The sequence below is a fragment of the Neoarius graeffei genome, chromosome 1 (assembly GCF_027579695.1).
Source record: "Neoarius graeffei isolate fNeoGra1 chromosome 1, fNeoGra1.pri, whole genome shotgun sequence".
In the NCBI taxonomy this organism is placed as follows: Eukaryota; Metazoa; Chordata; class Actinopteri; order Siluriformes; family Ariidae; genus Neoarius; species Neoarius graeffei.
In genome coordinates, this window is record NC_083569.1 from 26,818,203 (window position 1) to 26,833,445 (window position 15,243).

The window sequence follows — 15,243 nt, forward strand, 5'->3', positions numbered from 1 at the left end:
TGTGGTTTGGATTTTAAACAAATGACTATCAAAAGAACACTACCAAAATATAACAAATATAACAAAAAATATAAACTAATGTAAAATCATAATAATACACACTATTATTACACAATACACAATAACACATTAATTAACAATTACCACTGTTCAAAATGAATAGCTCCAACATTACAAATGCAGTAGTAGGTCTTCTCCTCTCATCTCATTATCTGTAGCCGCTTTATCCTGTTCTACAGGGTCGCAGGCAAGCTGGAGCCTATCCCAGCTGACTACGGGCGAAAGGCGGGGTACACCCTGGACAAGTCGCCAGGTCATCACAGGGCTGACACATAACCCTGCATTCATGTGCTCTGGGAAGATGATATTTTCCAGTTGGGAAGTGGTATTTACCAGTGTGTTGTGTTCACATGCTTTTGTTGTGGTTGACAAATTAAAGATGGTGGACCAGATTCAAGTTAGCAATAGTTAGTTAGCTATCGTTAGCAATAGCGTCTGCTCTGGATAGGTAAAAACAAACCATAACAACGCATTTTTAAAGGAAACGGATTTCTAATGTATTATATTACACTTGTTAATGACGCAACATTGCATAGACACCAAAAACTACCCACTAGTACTAGTAAAAAAAAACTTTAGTAGTGTACAATGCTTAGCATTCAAGTGTCTTGTACCGCTCGCCGCCATGTTGAAAAGGTTAAAGTTCATCTCATCTCGGCAACTCGTGTATCAAAATTTTCTACGAGTTGCCCAGTGGAAAATACCACAAGAGGGGGCATTCATGTGTGCTTTCCATGTCGGCGTTTGGTATTTACCATAATTCCCATAGCACATGAATGCAGCAACAGACACAGACAACCATTCACACCTACAGTCAATTTAGAGTCACCAGTTAACCTAACCTGCATGTCTTTGGGGGAAACCCACGCAGACACGAGGAGAACATGCAAACTCCACACAGAAAGGCCCTCGCCGGCCACGAGGCTCGAACCAGGACCTTCTTGCTGTGAGGCGACAGCGCTAACCACTACACCACCGTGTCACCCCAGCAGTAGGTCTTGTTTAGTTAAAAATATAACGTAAATATTTGTGTCAGTGGTTGTAAATGTGTAGATATCATAGTTTATTGGGTTAGCTTCTGTTAAAACATTTCATAAATCTAGTCTTCTTGTCTAGTTAAGCCTAAATACGGAATAAATGTGGAAACCCTGTCGTTCAAGCCAGGTGCCTCTGTCAGCTAAGCACCCCCAAAGATCAGATGCTAGAATCGCCCCTAGCCAAAAGGCCGAGAAGCGATAACTTACTGCAGTCAATAGCTTTAAATAAACCACTTCCAAATATTAAACTCCAGGAAGGTAAACACAGCTAGACTCCGCCCCCAACAGCTGGATCCTTTTGAAGAGAGACATCGGCTTGGTGTGTGTGTGTGTGTTGGGGGGGTTCTATGCAAAAAGCACGATATTTCTAACATTTGACCATGAAACATGTCCAGCTCTACCAGAGCAAAGCCTGCAAAAATAAGCTGAGCTCATTAACATCCCTCTCCCCGGAAATGTTTAGTAAAAGGTGAAAGATTTGCGGTCAGTGCAGAGAAACCTGAGCTGCACTGAACACTGGATCAGGTTAGTGACACTGGATTGGAGGCTGGGAGACTCTCAGCGCTGCCGCTGTGATGCTTGGAGTTGTGGCTGAGGAGCTCATTACGGAAACACCTGGGATCTCCTTTAAAAGGAGGAGCCTTTGGGAAATGGCGGGGGCTTGGAGCTCATCACCTGCTGTCTTGGGTTTGGTTATCTGTTCTGGATTTGTTTTATATTTGTTTTTTCTTTCATGCTATAACTCTTCACTACACTATCATCACATGCTTGCACTGATTAATTGCCTTACTCACACCATACATTCATTTAGTAAATATTTCTATGTTCTTTAAGTAAATGAATTAAGATCTTCAGTCTCTGTCCTTGTCCTCCTTCCTTTGTTGTGATTTGTGAATCAGTCGGAACACTAAGTCATATCAGAAGGTGTGGTCACGTGGCTGCTGTGTGAGCTTTGAACCCTGACATTACAAAAGTATAAGTTTAGAAACACAAGCCAAATGTGACCAACATACAAATAAACAACTCAAAGCACATTTCAATGAAGTATTAAACTTGGATGAGCCAGCAGCAATATTTCTTTAAAAATATTCTGATCACTGGACTGAAAACTGAAATAATTATTGACAACTTTTTCTTGGGGCTCGAGGCAAAAATATTCGCTTGTGCTACATCCTAAGACAAAGTTTAATTTTATAAAATTGAGAGCATCATTATGAGATCATAGATGCCTCTAAACTTTAAACTAACGCTATTTGTTTTCTCTAGAAATGTAATTTCATTGGTGAATGGCTGCTTATATTGTTTCTATGGTAGACTGGGTCTGTATGTGATTATATATGACACTGTAATATAGGAGACCTGACCAGTCTGATGAGTTTGTTGAACATCCCATTCCAAAACCATAAGCATGAGGTATATTTCAAATATACAACTTCCTGTACACAGTGAGATACATCCCACTGATTCTCACTGTCACAACAGGTAATTCACTTTCATTGTATTAATGAATACCCTACTTTGTATTAATCTAGTGATTTCATAATTTCTTCAGTCAATATTGTTGACAAAACATATTTCCCAGATTTCTTTCTTTATTTTCTTTTTACAACAGGCAGTTTTGCAGATAAAATTGTCCCAATGGATGAAGATGCCAACATTATGGGGAAAGAAACAGACACTGTTACTCTGAAATGTTCATATGAGTCAAGCAGCAATAACATTGACCTTTACTGGTACAAACAATATCCTAACAGCGCACCACAGTTTTTACTATATAGCTCTGGGAGCACTCCTACTGACACTCGATTACCTGCATGTCTTTGGGAGAAACTGGAGCACCCGGAGGAAACCCACGCGGACATGGGGAGAACATGCAAACTCCACACAGAAAGGCCCTGCCGGCCACGGGGCTCGAACCCGGACCTTCTTGCTGTGAGGCTACAGCGCACACCACAATTTGCAAATGTTCATTTGAACAAATTATTTCTATTGAGGTATTTCACTCACGTGACCAAGTCATGTGATGCTGCCATTTTGGACGGCACGGCTCGAATCAGTTTGAATGCGAGGAAGGCGACAAACGAAAAACATAAAAGAAAAAGGAGCGAGATGCAGAAAACACCTTCACTATCCAGCGACGTAGGGCATTTACAGGGCGAGCAGAGGGAGAGGTATTTGCAAAAATTGAGGTTAGCAGGCTTAGAGAACGACGTTTACCTGCTTCCACCAGGATTGTTCACTGACAGCTAAGGTTTGTTCACATTTTCATTTACTTTCGGTCCTCAGGATAGACAAAATGTTATTAAATGTAATTGAAATAACTTCTTAGTCTGTTGAGACATGGCCCGTTATAAGTTTTTCCTTTACTGTATTTACTAGTTTACTGAGCGCGCTCCGGGGCGGGCGGGCTGGCCGGCTAGCTAGCGCGCCGGGGCTCGCTGGCTCAGTAAACTAGTAAATCCAGTAAAGGAAAAACTTGAGACTGAAAGGTTTTAACAGTCATCCAAATGACTGAACGTAAACATTGCTACAGTAACATACTAGCTACTGTTGTTGACATTAGCTAGCTTGCCGTCCAAAATGGCGGACACCGGGGCGTCACGTGACCCTGTGACGTCAGGTGAAATACCTCAATTTGGCAGCCAGAAAAGTAGGGACACGCCCATACCGCCCACACCCAATTCTACACCTGTGTTGTTGAGCATGGAGAAAACCAGAAAATAGGGAAAAAGTTAGGGCAGGCAAAATAAAGATTTTTTTCTTTCTTTTTTAAAATAAGGTAACCATTCCTAAATCTACTATAATACCACATGAGCATACAGAATAAAATACACAAATTCCTATTTTAATTCTCTACTATAAAAAAAACATTTATCAACTTCACTGAAAGAGTGTCAAATAAGAATAAAAAAACACCCTTTTTTGAGCAAAAGTACTATTCCTGAAGATACTACAATATCAGGTTGATAGGAGCAAACCCCTATTTCAGTTCCCTGTTCAAAAAAAAAAACTGCTTGATATAACATTTTCATTTATAGAACATATAAGATATCAAATTGATAAGAATAAATACCGTGCTTGATCTTAACCAAAAGACCAAAAAGCAATATCTTACTGCACTCAATGCTTTTAAATACCACTTCCACATATTAAAATCCAGAAAAGTAAACACAGCTGGATCCTTTTGAATAGAGACATGGCCTTTTGGGGCGTGTGGGAGATGCTTCTATGCAAAAAGATCAAAAGTTCTAACATTTATTGACTAAAAATGTTCAGCTCCACCAGAGCAAAGCCTGCAAAAATATACTGAGCTCATTAATATTTCTCTCCACGGAAATCTTTAGTAAAAGGCGAAAGCTTTATACGTCAATAAAGAGAAACCTAAGCTACACTTAACACTGGATCAGGTTAGTGACACTGTATTGGAGGTGCAGAAGGCTGGTAAAGGGTAAGGTGGCCTGGGCCAATCTCTTACACCTTTACAGCTTTAGTAGCCATTGCACACAGGCAGAGAAATGTCTGACCAATGAGCTTTTTTGAAAGAAAGATAGATAGATAGATCGATCGATCGATCGATCGATAGATAGATAAGCAAGCAGGGTGGGGGTGTTGAATTTTGAAAAGGAACAGTTGAGTGCTGTGCGATCTGTCCAATATCACGGATCTAGGCCTATAAATTAAATATGAAAACATCAGCTGGAGTTTGATTATTGACAGGAACGCTGTTGACCCCAGCAGTAAGTGCTTTCCATACCACATTTTTTATTGATATATGAGGGGTATTGCATCATCCTCGTTAGTATCTCTGCCTATCACGTGGAAGACCGGGGTTCGATTCCCTGACAGGGAGACTTTGAACATTTATTAACTTGTGCAGCAAGGGGGTGGAGTGGTTCACACTGTCGCCTCACAGCAAGAAGGTTCTGGGTTTGAGCCCAGTGGCTGGTGGGGGCCTTTCTGTGTGGAGTTTGCGTGTTCTCCCTGTGTCAGCTCTGGTTAACCCCACAGTTCAAAGATATGTAGTTCAGTTAAGATGGGGTGGTGTTGGGTGGAAGTGCCCTTGAGCATATGTATATAAAGTGTGTGTATGAATAGCCACATTTTGTGTCAATTAAATCTTATTAATAGTAACAGATCTAGATAAATCCAGTGACTATAGACCATACTTTAATATGCCTAAAGTCAATGTTAATGTCAATTATGACTATTGTAAATTGCCAATGGTAGACCCTCTGATGATGTTCTTCTAATAATATTCAATTTCTAAGTCTAGTAAAAGTCAGACAAAAAAAAAATTTCTGTGTTTTTAGCTTTTAAGTAAATATCAGAAAATTGAATTAGCTAATTTAATGGATGCCCGCTAACATATCTTTGCGCATGGAGTGTTAGGAAACCTCCCTCGTGATAGTGAGAACTGGCAGCCTGGATTTTTCCATTGGCTCACGCGCTCGACCCCCAATCCAATGTTGCTTTGGTTGGCCAAAGTTATGAGGTTGCTGTGGGGTACTAAGACTAGACTAAATAACAAAATTAAATGTTTCAGACATCCCTAGTCCCCCAGACGCTCTGGGAGTCTCCCCAGGAGCATGTAGACAGAGACAGGAAAGGCAGGAGAAACTTGATCTAAGGGTGTATTCAGACCAGGATAGTTCGATAGTTCACTTGCTTTGGTCCAAACCAAATGTTTTTTTTATTTTTTCATTTTGGTGCGGTTCGCTTTCACACTGTACATTTTAGTAAGCGTACCAAAATCTGTCAACAAAGCCACGCGCCCTGAGGTCGTTCAGCTATTGGTCAGAGACGACACGCGCGCACAGCATTAAGTTCAAAAGTAGTCACGGAGGATAGCGCTGATGAGCGCACATCATGTTGTGACAGTTCTGGCTCTTCACGCAAGTCGCTAGTACCACCACTTTTTGAAAGAATGTCCCTGATTTTAATGTAGGTCTGACGGAGTTTCTTCACTTTTAGCCGACATTGTTCTGGGGAGCGCGTGAACCCCTTCTCCTTCATTTTCTCACTGAATACAGCAAACACGTCGGCATTTTTGTGTGTTCTCTCCAAAAGCTCAGATATGTGGACATCTGCCCATATATCCACAAGGGTACGCGTTTCTTCCTCGGCCCACGTTTGCCCCCTACTCATTTTTTGTACTCTGTAGTCTAGCCTGAATTACTGAACGACTGTTGTAAGGTTCACTTGACAACCGAAACAGTGTTTGCGCTTTGCGGTGGAGTGTCAAGACTCTGTTTCCCATAATGCTCGACAAATGACGGAAGCTCCCGAGGTACAAAAAAGCAAAATTGTCGGATTAGGTCCGGTCTGCTTTCACACCTCCAAAAGGTCCGTACCAGGGTTCCTTTGGTCCGGACCGAGTCCGACCTTGCAGCTCGGTCTCGGTGCGCTTGTTTGGTCCGGACCAGAGTTCGGTGGTTTGTATTCAGACCAACCCAAAAGGTCCGGACCAAGGGAAATCTGGTTCGTTTGGTCGTTTGGTCCGGACCAAACAACATAGGTGTGAATACGCCCTAAGTCTTATTTGGAAAGTTGTAAATTAAATTGTAATGACTGGCTATTGCTGATATGTGGTTTGATGTTGTGACATGTAAGTAAGTTTAGCAAACAATTGATTTGATTGATGTAGATTTATGGTGTGAAATGTAAAGAACTATTCTTAATATGTGAATTGATGGTGTGAGATGTAAACAAGTAATGCAAATAATACTGTTGGTTGATGAGATGTAAATAACTATTGCTAATATGTGAATTGGTGGTGTATATTGTGAATAAGTTTTACAAATTACAGTGTAGATTGATGGTGAAACGTAGGCTTAATAAGTTACCAATATGTGCATTGATGTGAGATATAAATAACTAGGCCATAAGTTGATAAAATATGAATTAAACCGATGGTGCAATAAATAAAAATGTTTTGAGAGATATTGACCACTGTGAGTGAAGAAGGGCTCCCCCTCCTTACAAAAGCCAATTTAACCACTGTCTGAATGAATGGATTTTTGACCAAAATGCTCTGTTATTTAGATGTTATTAGAGGGTTTTTTTTCTTGGGGGGGTGCCAAAACTCAATCTCGCCTAGGGCAGCCGGCCCTGTCTGAACGGATCAAACTTTGGTGCACGAACCAGAACGGAACCCGTTCCCTGTTGGTGGAAAAGGGCTACGTGTCGGTGGGTGCAAAGTCTTGTCGGGTCCATATCTTGTCTGACCAGTAGGGAGCGCACATGAAATCAGCACCAGTGTCTTGTGCTGAATTGGAAGAGGAGGGGCCAAAAATTATGCAAAACCCTGCTCAGACGCTTTGCCCACCCTCACGGAGCAGCCTACACCCTTGCAGGGTTACATCTCAGCCAGGTAAAGAAGCTCATACTTACCTGGTAGGGGTAACACCATCATCAAGAAGATGGATTGCCCAAAATGAGGTCTAGCTATTGCTCTGAAGCTGCGCTGTCCTTTGTGAATTCCTTAAATGCAGGAATCTCAACTGCATAATTTCTGGTAGTGGAGGACTGTGTTTGCATTTTCCCCTTTTGCTTAATTCTGTGGGAGTCAAAGATAGAGCTGTTTGTTTTTCTGAAATTTTTCTTTGTGTTCAGATGTTTTATATCAAGAGTTACTAGCTGTTTTAAATCTTTGAGAAGCTAGAAGGGTTATGCTCTTAAAAGTAACATGTGGAAAAGATCTTTCTGGTTCTGTGTATTGCTGTGTTTCCGAGTACATAGGGAACAGGTTTTGTTCAGGTTTCTTTTATCCTTAGCACCCAGCTAGAGTTTCCATGAGTTTTGAGCAGAAAATGGTTGTTGAGGATGCACCGTTGACAGAGGGAATTTCACTGGGGTTGTGCAGACCTTTGCGAATTCTTCAAATGCGGGAATATCGACTGCATAATTTCTGACAGTGGGGGAATGCGTTCCTGCTCTCTCCTCTTTCCCATAACCCTGACAGAGTCAAAAATAGAGCTGGTGGCTTTTCTATCTATCTATCTATCTATCTATCTATTTCCTTCCTTCCTTCTTTGCCCTCCCCTGACGTTGTGCGCTGGAGTGCAAGTTGCACGATGTGTTTGAAGTCTTATGAAGACAAGTGGGCTCAGGGACCAAAGTGCAGCATGTGGAGAAAATGTAGCTGGCTCCGCATGTTGCTGTTATTTTCGCTCTGCTCGCACGGCTTTCCGACCACCAGGGAACGTGTTCTTGAACGGGTTTAGGTCAGGCTTCTGGGAACCTTGGCACAAGCAAGGGTCTTGATCAGGGGCGTCACTAGGAATTAAGCTTTACTGGGGCACTGCACCCCCCCACACAATGCACCTTAACGTTCCTGTCCCCAACCTATGCAAAGTGGATAATTCTCATGCTCTTGTGGATGTAGTTATGCGAGGAATAGGTCAACGAGACGGAAAACACTTCCCAGTCCCCAAAAAAATTATTGTTGGCATTTGGGCTTTTAATGCATGCTGATGCTAAACATGTCACCTCAACTCTCACGATTTACGAACTTAGCTGGTTAGTTATGACTGACTAGCACATAGCCTACAACCTTAATCTTACCTCTCTCACCCTCCTCCTCATCTGTCACTGCTTCCCTGCCCCGTCTCTGCTTCGTGAGAAGAATTGTCTGATATCCATTTGGAAAAGTAATTTAATATCGTTTAATTCGATGTAGTTTAATGGGTTTGTTAGAATATGGTTTGCTTAGTTTTGTTGCAAAAACTTTGCGCTACCTTAACTCATCCAGAGCCCGTTCTCTGACTCAACCAAAGAGTAGACTCATCTCTCCAGTAGGCTAAATGGACTCATGGCACGCCACATGCACACTATGTTTACAGTGAGAATCTCCCAGACCAATCAGAAAATTAGTTAGAAAGAAGAGGCGATAGTTGTTTGAAACACACTCTGTCCTACAACTTACAGTAGATAAATGATCTGCCAAAGAAACTAGTTTGTTACAAAAATCGTTCAACATTTTCTTACTGGGGCACAGCTGATTTTTACTGGGGCATGTGCCCCAGTAAAAAAGGCCTAGTGATGCCCTTGGTCTCCATGAGTTTTCAACAGAAATTTGTTATCAAGAATGCGTCATCGACAGAAGGCATTGCACAGTGCACAGCAGAAGTAAACAGTAGTCCGGAGATGGTGGATCGCATTGCTTGCCCACAAGCTTTGTTCTTTTATTTCTTCCCTGGTGGTCAGAAAGCCGTGCGAGCAGAACGAAAACACCAGCAACATGCGGAGCCAGGTACATTTTCTCCACACACTGCGCTTTGGTGCCTGAGCCTCCTTGTCTTCATAAGACTTGCAGACATAGCAGATATTTGCTTTCTTCCAAAATACGAGCACAGACCAACTAGTAATCATAAGAAGATGTAGAAACTTATCCTAAACTAAAAACACGCCCTCTGATGTCGTCACGGTTCACACCAGGAAAAAAAACAAAAAACAAAACTTCTATCCGGAAGGGGACCGACTTTTCAGGTTCCGAACCCAGAGATTAAATTGGGCGGAGCCCTCCGGAGCTCCCTTCCACCTCCTCGCCTCGGCAGTACAGCCAGCAGGAGCTGAGCTCCCTCTGCTTCAGTGTTTATTATAATATAATACTTTTATTCATTTTCATCTATTCTAAAAACACCATCAATATGAGAGTTCATCAATAATGATTTAGACAACAAAAAATAAGCTAAAGTGAATTACACCCATCAATTAAAAAAAAACACATTTTCATTGGAATTATCATTGAATGCGCATGCGCTGTGAGAATGCGTGACATCACAGCATCATCATACGTTTAATCTCATCTCATTATCTCTAGCCGCTTTATCCTGTTCTACAGGGTCGCAGGCAAGCTGGAGCCTATCCCAGCTGACTACGGGCGAAAGGCGGGGTACACCCTGGACAAGTCGCCAGGTCATCACAGGGCTGACACATAGACACAGACAACCATTCACACTCACACCTATGGTCAATTTAGAGTCACCAGTTAACCTAACCTGCATGTCTTTGGACTGTGGGGGAAACCAGAGCACCTGGAGGAAACCCATGCAGACACAGGGAAAACATGCAAACTCTGCACAGAAAGGCCCTCGCCGGCCACGGGGCTCAAACCCGGACCTTCTTGCTGTGAGGCGACAGCGCTAACCACTACACCACTGTGCCATCTGTACGTTTACTATGAAATACTTTATATTTTATGAGGATTTGTGTTGTACAAAGTTGTAACTATCTGCTAAACATGATGCCTTAGCAAATTAGACAGAGGTAAGTCATGGTTCTTTTGTTTATTTTGTCTTTTGTTGAGAAACTTTCTCAGGCAAAATATACTAGTGCAGCAGATGACATAAGTAACGTTAGCTAACACTGACAGACAGGATTCTAGTCGAAAAATTCACGCATCCATTTGCTAAAGTTCAGATTTTTTTGTCTGTTGTTCTGTCATATTTTATCTTCATTTACTAAGTTGTAGCTGTTTTCTGTGTTTTTAGCTTTTAGGTAAATATCAGAAAATTGATTCAGCTAATTTAATGGATGCCTTAAATGGTCGACCTGAACTGCTGACGACATGAATTTCTCTTGGCTGCATCATTCTGAAAGTGCTTGTTTCATGAAAGGTGCATCAGAAAATACCTGGTTTTCTGTGTGTGATGTGCTCAAGTACACTGTAAAGTTGGCAGATAAATAAAAAAATGCTTCTTTGCATCTGAATTCTGTTCCAAAAATTACTAAAAGCCTGTCCACCATTATTAGATCGCAGCGACTGACGGGTAGGCGGATTTCACTCGGCTGCATCGTTCTTAAAGTGCTAGTCTAATGAAAGTTACGTCAGAAAACCCCCAGTTTTCTGTGTGTGCTGTGCTCAATTACACTGTAAAGTTGGCAGATAAATAAAAAAATGCTTCTTTGCATCTGAATTCTGTTCCAAAAATTACTGAAAGCCTGTCCACCATTATTAGATCGCAGCGACTGACGGGTAGGCGGATTTCACTCGGCTGCATCGTTCTTAAAGTGCTAGTCTAATGAAAGTTACGTCAGAAAACCCCCAGTTTTCTGTGTGTGCTGTGCTCAATTACACTGTAAAGTTGGCAGATAAATAAAAAAATGCTTCTTTGCATCTGAATTCTGTTCCAAAAATTACTAAAAGCCTGTCCACCATTATTAGATCGCAGCGACTGACGGGTAGGCGGATTTCACTTGGCTGCATCGTTCTTAAAGTGCTAGTCTAATGAAAGTTACGTCAGAAAACCCCCAGTTTTCTGTGTGTGCTGTGCTCAATTACACTGTAAAGTTGGCAAATAAATAAAAAACTGTTTCGAAAAATGCTTTTTTGCATCTGAATCCTGTTCCAAAAATCACTAAAAGCTTGCCCGTCATTATTAGATCGCAGCGATTTACAGCTTGGCGGCGCTGCACGCTTGACGTTATTTGCACCAGTACCTTCTTTTGTTTCCACACGGACTCTATAATATTCTCCTCAGTGGCATGAATTCTTGATACCGATTCTTTTGAAAAAGACACGAAAGCTCTTCAAATTCGTCCTCAGTCTTTGTTTTTTTGTTTGAGGATGATTTGGAGCCAATAGCCGAGCAAGCAGTCTCAAAAGAGAACCCATCCTCATCTGGGTCACATGTTGTTGTGAAGTTGTTTACATACTGAAGGCAAGCAATATTGAAGATGTCAGATGTCTGCAGTTCGAAGAAAGCTACCACTAGAAAAGCTTTACTACCAGAGTGCTTGGATAATCTAAGTCAGAGAGAAGCAGAGGATAGATACAGACAGAAGTTAGCTTATTTATGGTTATGATGTGTGCAAAATTGCTCGAAATTATTGGCGTGATGATGTCCATTTTTGGCCTAGGTTTACCTACATGGATGTTGGAATGTACCTTCTCACTGCATTTTCTCTGTTTTAATATTTTTTAAAAAAAAACATCGTTTACTGAAAGAGAAGGGCAGGGAGGATTGAGAATCCATTAGCTATGGTTTGTTTACACCCGATACTAAAACTGGTAGCGTCCAGCAAAAGTAAGACTCAGAGACAGTTTCACTAACTCCTTATAGGCTCCAGTGAGAATTGAACTCACTACCCCTGGTTTACTAGACCAGTGCTCTCACCACTGAGCTATGGAGCCTTAACTCTTTCACCGTCATTGAAGATTGGAGCAACAGCAGAACCTTGAAGCCCCTGCGCTGATCCCCAAAACAGCCCCCAGAAACTGCTGTAAAGTCACTCACAGCTTTAGTTCCTAGCTGCAGTTAGCTTCTGTTTACTATTTGCCTCGCAAAAAATGGACACGCATTTTAAATAATGCAGTGCGTCAGTCGTAGAGTGGGCTGTGGACTGTACATTCTGGCTACTTTCTCATCTGAGTTAACAAAAACACTGGACAGGCCAAGACCTCAAGAGACAAACCGTAAGCACCATGAGTGACCTCGCTGATCTCCAGGCTCTTCATGTGGGGCCATCCTCAGCAGCAGTCAGTGGTTTTCAGGTGATGAGAACTGCAACCCAAAAAAATTCAACCAGTATTTTTGGTTCTTTTTTGATCGGCTGCCCAAATGAATTTTGGCGCGGGATATAGAAATGGGTTCTGTCCGGCCGGCTGTCCGTCTGGTCACATTTTCATTTCCGGGCCATATCTTTAAAACTACTGAAGATATCTTCATGAAACTTTGTATACATATCAAGCAACATGTGAACTGCTGCCTTTTGCTATTTTGGATTTTTGAAAAAAGTATTTTTCAAAATTTTACATAAATATATTTTGACTTAGTTTCTCAGAGCAATGTTCGTTTCCGGAGCATATATCCAAAACTATTCATGATCCAGATTTGAAACTTGGTATGCATGTTAACAAGGTGATGTTATGGGTTCCTAATTGTTTTATTAACCCCGCCGACAGTAGTCGGAGGGGTTATTATTTTCACCTGCGTCAGTCTGTGTGTGTGTGGATCTGTCTGTCTGTCTGTGTGTCTGCAAGATATCTCAAGAACCAATGGATCGATTTGGACCAAATTTTGTACGTGTTGCCAATCACCCAGGAAGGAAACCATTAAATTTTGGAGGTCAAAGGTCAAAGGTCAAGGTCATGGCAGAACTTCGAAATTTTCGCCCAATGTATTTTAATAGGGAAAAGGCGGGGTTTGCACTCGTTAGAGTGTCCCTGTCTAGTTTTTTTTATTTTTTGACATATCAACGTTTAGGGTGGCACAGTGTTGTAGTGGTTATCACTGTCTCCTCACAGCAAGAAGGTCCTGGGTTTGAGCCCAGCGGCTGCCAGGGGCCTTTCTGTGTGGAGTTTGCATGATCTCCCTGTGTCTGTGTGGGTTTCCTCCGGGTGCTCTAGTTTCCCCCACAGTTCAAAGATGTGGTTAGGTATATAGGAGCCATGAGCTGAGGTGCCCCTCAGCAAGGCACCTTACCCCCAACTGCTCCCTGGGCGCTGTAGCATAGCTGCCACTGCTGTGGGTATGTGTGTGTGTGCTCATTGCTCACTTGTGTGTGTTCACTGCTTCAGATGGGTTAAATGCAGAGGAGAAATTTCACTGTGTGATTCAGTCGGTGCTTGAGTGTATGTGAAACAAATAAAGGCTTCTTCTTCTTAAATCTACTTGGCTAGATAATGTATGTTCAGTACTGACACAGATACTAGTAAACAATCCTGTTGCCATAGCAGTGTGATTCTTGCCATCTAAAAAGATCTCTTTTCTCCATGAATAAAAACAAAAGCATGTCACATAAAATTATCAATGAGCCGGTTTATTTTACACCCAAATGCTTGACACTTGGTATCTTTAGGGCTGTTAACAACAATTTAGAAGCAATGTGTCCAAGAGCTCCACTAGCCTCGGTAAATCATGTTTGGAGCACTGATCTCTACATAAAAATCTGAAAAGCTCAGAGGCTCATCAGAGTGAAACCATCTGACCGCCATCTTACCACTCACATCGTTGAGCAGAATGGTTATTTAGGCTACTGGAAGCTACACAAAACTGGTCAAGTTATTGATGTAGTTGGTGAGAAAAATTACAAGAAAAATGCCTGCATGTGCAGCAGTGAACTGTACAAACTGTCAAGTCAAAGGTTGTGGACGGACATTTCACCTGTGAGTATTGATAGTGTGTGATCATTTTTATGTGTGTGTGCAGTGCCATTTGCATGGACCCACCTACAGCATTTTATGATGGTTTGCAAGAGCAAAATAACAGAAAATCTGTCTTATCGTTTTGTCTGTTTTTGTTGAAAATCTGACAGTGATATCTGGGATGAACACTGTGACTGTGTCAGATTTTTGATGGAAATGTCCCAGACTAGATCAAAGCCAAAGTCTAGACATGTTTGATATTGAATGTGAGAACTCAAGCTCAATGGCTCAAACTCAAAAAGAAGAATGAACTGAGTAAATTAGCCTCAGTAGCCTAAATGAAAGAAGGACCATAGCCTTAGGCAGAAATGGCAATGAGGGATGCAAATAAAAAGAGATGTTGTTGTTCTAGTTTGGTCAGCAGTTATTTTCATTTACCTCAGGCTAAGCACAAATGACAATGTCGATCATCTACACACGTCACACCTACTTGCACAAATTGACAAAATGGGCATGATTGTTTTAACATGATTTTAGTTTAAATTGAGTCCAAGTATATTGATAAGTACTCTTAAATCAGGGTTGGTCATATTTCCCGGTCAATGGCTTATTTCCCGGATGGCGTCCAATATATGATTTCCTGTACAAAGAAAAACTGAAATAATCTCATCTCATTATCTCTAGCCACTTTATCCTTCTACAGGGTCGCAGGCAAGCTGGAGCCTATCCCAGCTGACTACGGGCGAAAGGCGGGGTACACCCTGGACAAGTCGCCAGGTCATCACAGGGCTGACACATAGACACAGACAACCATTCACACTCAATTTAGAGTCACCAGTTAACCTAACCTGCATGTCTTTGGACTGTGGGGGAAACCGGAGCACCCGGAGGAAACCCACGCGGGCACAACATGCAAACTCCGCACAGAAAGGCCCTCGCCGGCCCCGGGGCTCGAACCCAGGACCTTCTTGCTGTGAGGCAACAGCGCTAACCACTACACCACCGTGCCACCTGAAATAATCTCTGTAAAAATAATTATAGTAGTAAAAGAGCTGCTCA

The 15,243-nt window shown here is 41.9% G+C and overlaps 5 non-coding genes across 5 annotated transcripts; 1 reads left to right on the forward strand and 4 right to left on the reverse strand.

Moving 5' to 3' along the window:
• Positions 1–1,490: 1,490 nt before the first annotated feature.
• Positions 1,491–1,604, reverse strand: LOC132896500 (U5 spliceosomal RNA). Its single transcript, XR_009656067.1, has one exon. It is a non-coding gene; the product is annotated as a U5 spliceosomal RNA (small nuclear RNA).
• A 2,418-nt stretch (positions 1,605–4,022) lies between these two features.
• Positions 4,023–4,205, reverse strand: LOC132898851 (U2 spliceosomal RNA). Its single transcript, XR_009656591.1, has one exon. It is a non-coding gene; the product is annotated as a U2 spliceosomal RNA (small nuclear RNA).
• A 166-nt stretch (positions 4,206–4,371) lies between these two features.
• Positions 4,372–4,486, reverse strand: LOC132895630 (U5 spliceosomal RNA). Its single transcript, XR_009655793.1, has one exon. It is a non-coding gene; the product is annotated as a U5 spliceosomal RNA (small nuclear RNA).
• A 2,993-nt stretch (positions 4,487–7,479) lies between these two features.
• LOC132896904 (U1 spliceosomal RNA) lies at positions 7,480–7,643 on the forward strand. The gene has a single exon (XR_009656202.1). It is a non-coding gene; the product is annotated as a U1 spliceosomal RNA (small nuclear RNA).
• Positions 7,644–12,158: 4,515 nt separating this feature from the next.
• trnat-agu (transfer RNA threonine (anticodon AGU)) lies at positions 12,159–12,231 on the reverse strand. Its single transcript has one exon. It is a non-coding gene; the product is annotated as a tRNA-Thr (tRNA).
• Positions 12,232–15,243: the final 3,012 nt, after the last annotated feature.